General features: G+C 41.1%; 1 protein-coding gene across 1 annotated transcript in view; it reads right to left on the reverse strand.

Annotated features, from left to right (window-relative positions):
- kiaa0930 overlaps positions 1 to 11,968 on the reverse strand; it is a 504,210-nt gene that overhangs the window by 288,874 nt on the left and 203,368 nt on the right. The window lies entirely within an intron of this gene.

An 11,968-nucleotide genomic window follows, 5' to 3' on the forward strand; every position in this document is an offset into this window, starting at 1 on the left:
CAATGCATTTGTTCAAGAATTATCTTCAGTATTAGACAAGGATCTACGGCTTAGTTATCCACTTAAACCCTATATAGTTGAACGGGGTCCCCCAGGGCTCTGTATTTGGTCCCTTCCTTTTTTCTCTCTCTCTACACCAGGGGTCTTCAACGTTTTTCGGCCCAAGGACCCCCTAGCTGAGAGACAGATGAAGCAGGGACCCCCCACTGCATATTGTACCAAAACTGTGTTGCAGATTAAACTTCTTCATAGATTTCATAGATCATTGGATTCATGTTAACGTGTATTTTCAGATAGTTAACCTTTTAAACCCTCAATATTTAGTCATCTTGACCGTTGGCTCTGTACTTTGTCTGCTCTTTTTTTCCCTCTACACCAACTCTCCGAAAATAGCAGATCTACAAGCCGAAAATAGCAGATCTTACAAGCTCACAACGCCTCGCAGAGCGAGGCGTTGTGAGCTTGTAAGATCTGCTATTTTTGGGCTAATGTTCCCCATCACACAAGGATTTGGTGGACCCCCTGCAGTAACTCTGAGGACACCCTAGGGGTCCGGGACCCCTGTTGAAGGCCCCTGCTGTACACCAAATCTCTTCACCGAGAATAGCCGATCTATACAAGGTCACAACGCGTTGCAGTGCGACGCCTTGTGACCTTTTTCGGTCTGCTATTTTTGCCGACTTGTCTCCCAAGTATACAGTGTACACTAGGGTTCATGTACTTAAATAATGTTATGCCAAAAAGCTAGGACTCGTACATGCCAGCATTACAGCGTTGCAAATGAAGCCGGCGGCGTGACTCACTTTCAACTCTGATGTCAGTGTAGTTCACACTAGTGCAGTGAACCAAGGAAATGTTTTGGGTCATAATGCAGAAGCACAAAGATTGGAAAAGAGCAGTGTAGTCCAGTGGCTCTCAAAGTCTGGCCCGGTGCCAGGTTCCATATCATCACCTTCTTAAACTAATGGCCTATGTAATTCTTGTTTTTCAGAAAAAAATAAAAACTGATCCAAAACAAGACATTTCTTAATCATTTCACCCAAAACATTTATAACAAATGTTGACTATTAACATAAAAATAACACTGTCTGTCAGTTATGTAACATGAGAGATTTAAATAGGTTTAAATAGGATTAAACCTGACTTAGGCCAAATGATTTACTGATTTGCTCCAGACTTGGACAATTTTTTTGGCCCAAGTCACAAAAACATGTGACTTAGGCCAAAGAAATGGCCTATTTTGGCCCAAGTCACGCTAGGGAGATAGGCCATTATACTAAAAGGGGAGGGAACAGCGTGATCATTTTCAATTGGATAGGCGATTTTGTGTTTTGAAAATCTTAAACAACACAAATCTTCTCTTATGGGGGTTCCTGGCACACAATCTTTTCAAATGGGGGTGGGGGGGTGCGGCACATGAAAATGTTTGAGAGCCACTGCCTTAGACAGACACGACAAAGAAGCCTCGCCAACCCCAGAGGAATAATTGGCAGACATTTAAACTCACTCACTCACTGTTGTAGACAATACCAACAGTGCAGGGAGACAGTCTAATGGGAGAGGCTGTGCATTGTTAGGTACTGCATGGGGTAAACCAAACCGTTACTGTAACCAGTGGTGTAAAGTAACTAAGTACATGTACTGAAGTATTGTACTTAAGTACAGTTTTGAGGTATTTTTTAAAGGAATTTTATGTTTTTGGTGTATTTCCAATTTTCAGTAGGCCTACTTTTACTTCTACTCCTACATCTCAGAGGCAAATATTAAACTCCACTACAATTATGGAGTTTAATATTTACTCCACTACAATTATTTTAAAATTTGAGTCATGGTTACTTTTTATATTTTGATTATTTTTACAAAACATACACTTACCACTTCAGCCCTATAGATCTACAAGCTCATGTATAGATCTACAAGCTCACAATGCGTCGCGATGCGACGCATTGTGAGCTTGTAGATCTGCTATTTTCAAAAGATCTTTATACATTTCATACATTTGAAAACTTGTGAAATGGGACCTCATAACTTAGGGAAAACCAGGAAAGTATGCTTTCAAAAAGGATTACCGTAAAAAGAAGTAACACGGAGTCAGTCTTAAATAATAATCAGGTTTACTTAATTATTTGCACAGAAGAGACAAGGTGGTACAGCATCAAAAATATTCTCTACTGGTAATACAAAATGTTCATCAATATAACAGACAGTTTATCTTTCATTAAGCCCACCCCACAATATAATATCAACATGACTAGGGGCGAAGGCTCATTTTGGTGGCAAGGTTGTCTGTGCCAAGGCATCATGGATAAACTGTAGCCACAACTTTCATGGGTAAGAGAAAGAGTAGGCCAGGGAGCAAGGACATCTTATATCAGCAGTTACAGAACTGTCCCTTCTAAGCAAATACATCATACTTTATGCAATTATCCAAAGTGATGGACCAATTGTGCATAATGAGTACTTTTACTTTTGGTACTTTAAGTACATTTTGATGCCAATCCTTTTGTACTTTGACTCAAGTCAATTTTGAATTCCAGACTCTGTAACAGAGTATTTCTACATTGCAGTATTGATACTTTTACTTAAGTAAAACATGTGAGTACTTTTTTCCACCACTGATCATAACAATGTCTCATGGCAGTCTGTGAAAATAGCAGAGGATGGCAGCACAATACCTAGCATTGTTGCTGTCGGGCGTAAAACTTGTATGTCCAAAACCATTCTTTTTTATATATATTATAAAAATATAAAAACAAATGTGAAAATTGCCGATCTACAAGCTCACAACAGCTTGTGAGCTTTTTGATTGCCTATTCTCACTACTTTTGAGTGACAGTCTTGTATGATGAAGGAGGGGCATACATTTCCGGGAGGAAAAACGTTGACATTTGGAGATACGAGGTGTCTGCGACGATATACAATAGCAAACATGGAGAAGACTGAGGCCCAGAGCCAGAGGTGGGTTGTCACTGTCGTGTAGAAACCTTGTATGTCCAAAACTGTTACTTTTTCAGGCAATGGGGAAAAAAAGAACCTGCGTTCCAATGGATCCAGTGTAGTTGTTATGTAGACACAAGCTCTTGCTAATACTTCTCATTGGTTAAATATTTATAGAATGAAGAGGATGCACATATTATTGAATGACCAATGATGGAGGAAGTAGCCTGCACAGATATTTTTAAGTCAGTAATACCACAATAGGCTATATAAATACTCTTTTACAAAGACATTTTTAAAATAGCCTCACCTACAAGCTCTCTACGCATTGGGATGAGTTGTGAGCTTGTAGTTCAGCTGTTTTTGAATTGCCGAAGTTCAAAATAGGGTTTAAGTAGTTCATTTATGTTTTGTAATAATCCTATATTAAAATTGCGTAGAGGGTGGGCCGACCGCGTACCGCGGTCACAAACACTGTTCAGCGGCCTGTCATGCGAATAGTCACCACCCCCAGTGGCCATGTTAGGGGCCCCCAGGGGCATTGTATTGGAGTAAAATGTGCAATATTTGACTCTCAGATGTAGTGGAGTCTAAGTATAAGGCATTGGTTCTCAAAGTGGGGTCCGGGGACCCCCAGGCGTCTGTGGGAGGGGTACCAGGGGGTCCCCAGGTAGCGTCACAATCATTTGAACCACTTTAACCACCTTTTATACTTTGGATATTCAAAAATAGGAGTATACGAGCTTGTAGATCTGTTATTTTAGCAGATCTACAAGCTCTACAAAAAAAAATGTTTTGCAAATCTTTGAATATATATATATTTAAAGCAAACATTTGTAACTCAAATCTTTGCTTCTGGGGGTCCCTGGAACAAAACATTTTGAGATGGTCTGCGGCCAAATACATATCATTTTGGGGGTCCTTGACATGAAAAAGTTTGAGAACCACCGGTATAAAGTATCAAAAGATGGAATTACTCAAGTAAAGTAAAAGTACCTCAAGATGGTGCTTACGTAATGTACTTACGGTAGTATACTTCCTACTTAAAGGCCCAGAGGCATGAGAAGAATAAGCAATGAGACGTAGACATATGAAAACAGTGAGGTTCACATGAAGCGCTTTACACTCAATATAGAATGACTTTACAGCCTAACCCATGCAGTCTAATAAACAAGAGAGATATCTGTGGTGGTATTTATATTTAATTTCACAGTCTGCTCTTTCAACTCCTTCAAGTTGTGTACCCAATTTAATATTGTTGCTGTCAGGCAGAAACCTTGTATCTCCATATTTCAACCTCAATTTTATGTTTTTCATAAATTAATGTCCGACTTCATCATACTACAGTGCTACTCGAAAGTAGCAAAAATAGCAAATCTACAAGCCCACAATGTGTTATGATGCAACACGTTTTTTTAGGAGACAGAAAGTCGATTATTTGTGTCTCCTACCGGATACACACACGGTCATCAAATTATTGGCTTAGGAATGCCACAAAAACAAAAATAAATCCATGAATTCAAGGCTTCATGGGGTGTGCAATTGATAGAAAATATGTCATTTTTTGGGTGAACTCCTCCTTTAAGGATTTGGACATACAAGGTTTCCCCCCAACAGGGGCAATATGTGGATGATATGCCAGCGCAGATGCACAACAATATCACAGTTCAATATCTGAGGCTAAATTAAATGACCTCAGCAGTATTAATGTTTCGCACTGCTTTTACTTGTTATCGGCAGTATTATGATAATTATATTGACAAGTTCAGACATTTCTCTCAAAGTCACCTGCAGTGGTAGAAAGTAACTGAGTACATTGATTAATGTTTTCTTTCTTTACTGGAGTATTTCCAGTTTTCAACACTTTCACTTCTAGTTACTACTAGTTACTTTGTAGATTTTGATTATTATTACAAACCATTACATTACTTTTTGAATAGATTTGAACATGTTTGACAATATTTGACAATCGTTCCCTATACTGTATAATGCAGGGGTCTTCAACGTTTTCAGCCCAAGGACCCCCTAGCTGAGAGAGAGATGAAGCAGGGACCCCCTCTATATTGTATTAAATTTAGTTTCAGATAAAAAAAAATGATGTTTACTTGGTACTGCTCTTTTTTCCCTCTACACCTATACCTCTTTGCCAAAAATAGCCGATCTACAAGCTCTCAACGCCTCGCAGCGCGAGGCGTTGTGAGCTTGTAGATCTGCTATTTTTGGCTAAAGTTCTCCTCAGAAAAGGGATGCTAGGGTTCAAAGTGGTTATGGTAAAAAAGAAATCATATCACACAAAGATTTGGCGGACCCCCTGTAGTAACTCTGAGGACCCCCTAGGGGTCCCGGACCCCCTGTTGAAGACCCCTGGTATAATGACATGCCCAAAACAGGGACGCCATGCAGCCAAGTGTGAAAGTGGTTGAACAGCAGAACGAAGGAGCATATCACAGTTCATCAGTTGATGAAAACAAACTGCTATATGAAGTGTGCTTTTGGCATTGTTAGATACAATATTAATAGTACGGTGCTCTTTGTCTGGGAGTTCCATGCTCTCTGGTGCGCCGGATCGCATCTAATAACTGCATCAGACGTTGATCCCTCCATCCACCTTGGGAAATATCTATCTGATAAATGAATTTGCCCGTCAGACTGCTTAAAGTCGGTTGATTGCAAGCTGTCGGTTTCGGTTTAATATGAAGTGACTTGGCAACACTGCGGGGAGGTTAGAACAATCATATTGAGATGATTGAATTATAGCGATTAATTATTCATTCATATTAAATCCTGAAACTCAGAAGCCCGGTAAGTCCTTCCAAAGAGCTGTGACACTGTTACCGTGTGAATGCAAACAAGGGCTTCAGATAATGCAGGTGATATGCTGGCTTGTCGATCTGCTATTACCAAGTAGCAAATATACTGTAGTCATGATACAGTATAGGTAACGATTGTCAAACGTTGTCAAAAATGTTCAAATCTATTCAAAAAGTTTCAGAAAATAGAAGAGTGGGCGCTGTGGGTGTGGGTGTGTTCTCTCCTCCGTGTCATCAGTGCCCATACCCTAGGTGGGGTTGGCGAAAGGGCCTTTCTGTGTGGAGTTTGCATGTTCTACCCCTGTGTCCCCTAGGGTAGGTACCCTCACAAAAAAACATGCAGTAATCCTGGTCTGTATACTGCCTCCCCCTGGCCAGCCGGTGCGCCTGATTGGAACTGGTTGGAATAACGTGTTCCTTCCACGCGCTACGTCCTACCGGGGTAACTCCCCCCTGTCGGGTGATAAGAAACAGTCTGCTAACTCCTCATGCGTTGAGGGAAGCATGACCTCAGCTCGGGGCCCTCCCCAGGCTGGCAGAGGGAGAGTAGCGCCCAGCATTACATGCTTAGGTTTCAACACTGGGTGAAAGAATATAGGGTTACAAAATCGTGGGATAAAAATGCAGAAAGAAAAAAAAGGAGAAGCATTGCATTACTGCACCACTCTGCTGCTACAGTGAAATCTAGAGCCTGTAGCTGTAAGAGAGGAAGGTATCAATCCAATGAGATGAGATGAGATGAGTCTTTATTGATCACCATGGGTAAATGCAGGTGTCTTAACAGCAACAGCAGTAAGTAAGGTTGGCAGGCGGGGAGAATGGAGGCTCATGCTGTGGCTGTGAAATGCTGAAGTTGTGTACTAGTGACTCAGATGTGAGATTAGTCATTATTCTCCTACAGCGGTTTAAAGTAACTAAGTCCATTTACTCAAGTACTCGACTTAAGCACAGTGTGTCAAGGTATAGTGCTTTACTTGAGTATTCACATTTCTTTATACTTGATGCTTCTAGACTCCACTACATCTCAGAGGCAAAGCAGCTTTTAGTTTCTTTGCACATTTGGATAATTCATGATTCATGCAATTAGTTATCAAAGATCTTCTACATTCTTAAATATCCAAAGTATAAAATATGGCTTAAGTTATTAAATATAATCCAATAACATGATATAATACAGTATGGTTCTGAAATAGACATTCTGCATAGTGAGTACTTTAACTTGTGCTACTTTAGGTATATGCTAATACTGCTGTACTTTGATTTTGAATACAGGACGTTTACTTGTAACAAAGTATTTTTTACCCTGTGGTATTGCTGCTTTTACCCGAGTCCAAAATGTGAGTATTTGTACTAACACTGTTCTCTTAGTACCATTCTCAGCCACTAGAAGGCATTAGGTTGTTTTTTAGTGCAGCTCTTTCACTCATTCTGATCCTCTTACAGTTTACAGTCATTTTGCTTCTTTTTAAAGCATAACAATGCCTCTACTTAAAACAAACTTTTCGGTGATTTACAGCTCATTCTTGCATAACAACGAGGGGAAACTATTCAAATCTTTATTCTGCTAGTCTGCTTTGAAATACATGTTCAGATTTCAGTTTTTAACCTACCTTGAAGAAGTATGCTGTGTGTGTGTGTGTGTGTGTGTGTGTGTGTGTGTGTGTGTGTGTGTGTGTGTGTGTGTGTGTGTGTGTGTGTGTGTGTGTGTGTGTGTGTGTGTGTGTGTTTTACATGCAACATTCCCATTTAATTTCACACCATTAAGAACACTGGCGACGTTTGCTTTTAATTTTCCACCTGACTAATTACTGTGCATAGCTGGACAGTTAACTAATTGAACATAATTACGGCTCCATTCGTACACGCCTGATTGACGGGAGATGTGCCTTAGTGAATTGGTAATTAGGAAAGGAATGGGTGAAAAAAGAAATGATTGTCAGGTCCTTGAGATTTAATCAGGTACATATCAATTAATAATAGCATGTCAAAGACATAAAGGCAAAGACTGTAACTATACGATGAGAACATTGTGAAAGTAAAGGCAAGCAGTGGTACCAAAACTTTCCCAAAAGAGAAATTAGATATTTGCCCGGGACCCAAACAGGGAAAATAGCAGATCTAAAAGCTCACAACATCAGCTTGTAGACCTGCTATTTTCACAACTTATTAAACTTTTTCTTCTTTTTTTGTTCATGAAAGTTAAACATAAAAACATAAAAATTGGTCCGCGAGACCCAAATATGGGTCCCAACCCACTGTTTGGGAAACAGTGGAGTAAAGCAGTGGTTCTCAATCAGTGGTCCGGGGAGGTGTTAATACATTTTCACCCCTTTATCCATATTGTATACGTTGGCTATTCAAAAATAGCAGATATACAAGCTTTTAGATCTGCTATTTTTGAACATTTACAAAAAGTCTTTGAAGAATTTTGTAGAATTTTGCATTTTTTGTCCGCGGCCAAATGTATATCAATTTAGGGGTCCTTGGCATGAAAAAGGTTGAAAACCACTGGAGTAAAGGATCAGTGTTCTTTCCGCTGTTATGAATGCACATCCCTCTGATCTTTGGTTGGCTTTGAGGCAGTGCAGCCACACGCTATCGCATTCGCCATGATCACCGATGTTCTACAACCCCTTCATCGTGGGGTGATCAATAGAGTATCTATGCTCACAGGGAATACACAGGCTTTGATACTTCCTCCCACCACTCCAAAGCATGATTTTTTATACGCATCCTGCAGAGCTCTGAGGCCCATTGTATGGGCTTCCACATCACCCATTGGCTGTTAAGAAGTATCCTCCATAGATTGCGGTGGGGACCCCTCCATATTATCAGCCTGCTGTAATTTGCTCAACCCAGCAGGGAGACTTGGGGGGCCCCCTTTTGTTGGCTCATGCCCTTCCTCGATGGTGGTATCACACTCCAGACCTATGAGTTTGACTGAACCCCAGTTTTGTTGTTGTTGTTGTTGTTTTTTTTTACAAAAACGACTTTGTTTAATAAGAAATATAATAAAACCTGATTATATTCAGTAATAACCCAAATCTCAGTACTCTATATCAGTGGTTCTTAAACGTTTTCATGTCAAGGACCCCCAAATTGATAGAATTGACCAGACCACACTTTGAGAAACGGTAGTCTACTGTATAGTGTTTGTATTCTATCGAAGCGGTTTTTAACCTCTGCTCTGTTCCTCTGCTTCACTCAGCCTTCCATTTTGTCTCAAATCCTTGATGCCCTCTCCCGTCCCTACCATATGAGCCAAATGACTGCATACTCCATCGCACAACAGTGACACTCGCTGAAAATAACATGTTCCAGCTTGAAAAAGGTTGCTCTCCAAAAAAGGATACTGGTGAGGCTGATCGAAATGAACTGAACTAACTAACTACCTAAAGCATTGGTTCTCAAAGTGGGGTCCGGGGACCCCCAGGGGTCCTTGGGGGGGGGGTTCCAGGGGGTCCCCTGCAAAATGTGTTAATATAGCATCACAATCGTTTTAACCACTTTAACCTTTTATACTTTGGCTATTCAAAAATAGCAGATATACAAGATCATAGTGCAGCACCGAGTAGCCGCGATATGAGCTTGTAGATCTGCTATTTTTGAGCAATCGTGAACATTTGTGCAAACCTTTGAATATATATATATTTTTATGCGAACATTTGTAACTCAAAGCTTTGCTTCTGGGGGTCCCTGGAACAACATGTTTTGAGATGGGGGTCCGCGACCAAACACATATCATTTTGAGGGTCCTTGACATGAAAAAGTTTGAGAACCACTATAAGAACTGATTTAGTTTTTTTGGTCGAAAATCAGTGCTTGTCAGCAAGCAACACTGTCATACTACGGGGTACATAATTTGGGGCGTTATACAAATTTCCCTTTTTTGTGGTGCCAATCCTTTTTCCATTTTCTCCTCGCCAGCTGGTCAAGGGTCTCCTGCTGCCATCCATGGGCCCCTAGCTCACTTCCTACTTTCTCCAGCACCTGTTCCTATTTGGCACGACTAGTCTAGAGATCCTGAGAGTTTGGAGACGAGCCATCTGCTCCCCAACTCTGCACCATTTTACCCCTCCATCCCTGGAGCCTCTCTCTCTCTCTCTGTGTGCATCCCGATTTATTGCCGCCCCTGAAACGCACAGCAGCAGCACTAGAGCTCTTCTAGCATGAGCCGTAATGGATTGGCTGGCAAATCCCACAATCACTCTCCAGCTGAAAGGAGAAATTGGTCGTGCTGTCACTCCTGTGTGCCCATTTTGGACCCATTTAAATGATGGTATGAAGAGTAATGGAGGCTATTTTGTCCTACATGGTTATAAGCTGGTCTGGTAACAGTGATCCCAGCTATATTCTCAACCTTTTTTAATTTCACGGACAGGACTCCCAGTGTGATATGCATTAGGCCATGGACCCCCATTTGAAATGATTTTGATCTCTGGGACTCCAATCTAAACTGTACAATCCTCGGTGTTAGTTTGACTCTTGAGTTACAGACACTCCTTGAGTTAGAGACCCGTAAGGGTCCATTTGCCTCCTAACTATAAATAAAGTTAGCTGGGAACACCCTGTACCCCACATTGAGAACCAGTGATATGCAATATTCCAGTCTGCAGTTCTACATAAAAGATCGTTTATAATTGTGTTCATCCTTTTAATTTTAGTTAATCCATTTTTGGTTCACAAAGTCTTTGATTCTTTTGTCGATTAGATAATGTGTTGCATGGCCTTCTATCAATAAGAAACAAAATACCTTATCTCTTATCTTATAAGGTAAAACACGTAAAATGCTAATAATAATATAAATGAATGGGAATATAAATATTGTTATAAGTTGATAAACCAATTAAAAACACATATGTCTGTCATCTGTCAGTGGTTTTCATGTCTGCTATTCAAAGTCTTGGAGACTGCCCATCTTTTTGACAAAATTAAAATATTCCAACATGTATTACTTTTGAAGCTCACACCTACGTCATGCTCCTAAGTGATTGACTATTTTAGACAGTATTCATTTCAAAATAATGAGCCCAAATGGCATTTGTCAAACACAGTAAGGTCAATCTTTTCCAAGGTTAAGCCCAGGCAGAAAGAAGGGACATAATTTATGTTCAAATTCCCGTAGAAAAGCTTGAGTAGCTGCTCATTTTGTTGAAGAGGGAAAGGTCAATCTTGTTTTTTCATAATTCAGAGTAGCCTATTATTTTTTACTCCCCAATTTAGTCGTTATGCCAGTTGATTCCTCCCTAGTACGCACATTCTGTGTTTTCACTGCTGTCGTATACTGACTCACCTGCCAGTGAGGAGCCCCCACCAGGAGGACGTAGTAGAGCCTTCGCGGTACTCCTCCCGCCCAACACTCCCCGCTGACAGGTGCCACCCCAGCCCGTAGGAGTATGTGCAATGACCATTACCATCCTCCCCCGAACACGGGCCAATAGGCTCTATGCACAGCAGCCATATTGGACAGAAATTGGGCCTCTTCTTACTTCCTTCACAGGTGTTACCAATGATACTAATGAAGGCTCTGTTCCATTCTGGTCAGGGTGCTGATATCGTGCATGTTGGCTCACTAGAAACACTCCATTTTGGTTCCCAAATGGCCCCTTATCCTTATGGTGGGTGTGTAACTCTGAGAGTGTACAAATGGAACCAAATGGACCCTTACGGGTCCATTTGGTTCCATTTATACACTCTCAGAGTTATGGGGGTCCTTGAAAATAAGACAACCACTATGCCACACTAAATGGAACAGCGCCTTAGTTAGTATCATTGTTAACACCTGTGAAGGAAGTAAGGAAGGGGCCCAATTCATTCCCAATAGACCCCTTAACAGACGACGTCATACTGGCTGCGTGCAGCCAGTATGCGCGCAACGAAACCCATTATATCAGGTCTCGTTAGGACGCGTCTCACTAGCCAACACACACAAGAGGGGGTTGGGGTGTGCTGAAACCAGTGCACCCCGAAACAGGTTGGGAATTGATTGCGTGAAACAATCACCTGTGCGTCCAGGCTCAATGTTAGTAAACAAATAATTGGTCTATATGGCTGCTGTGCATAGAGCCTATTGTGTTCATGGAGTAGTAGAGACTGTAGACGCTCGACAAAGCCGGATGCGTGGTGGATACGAACCAACAACCTCCGTGGTGGTGGGCAGGGACTTTACCACTGTGCCACCCGAGCGGTTAATTTAAATTATAGCTTTTCATAACTTTTGT

Source organism: Gymnoscopelus microlampas (assembly GCF_963454915.1).
Source record: "Gymnoscopelus microlampas genome assembly, chromosome: 23".
Taxonomy (NCBI): Eukaryota; Metazoa; Chordata; class Actinopteri; order Myctophiformes; family Myctophidae; genus Gymnoscopelus; species Gymnoscopelus microlampas.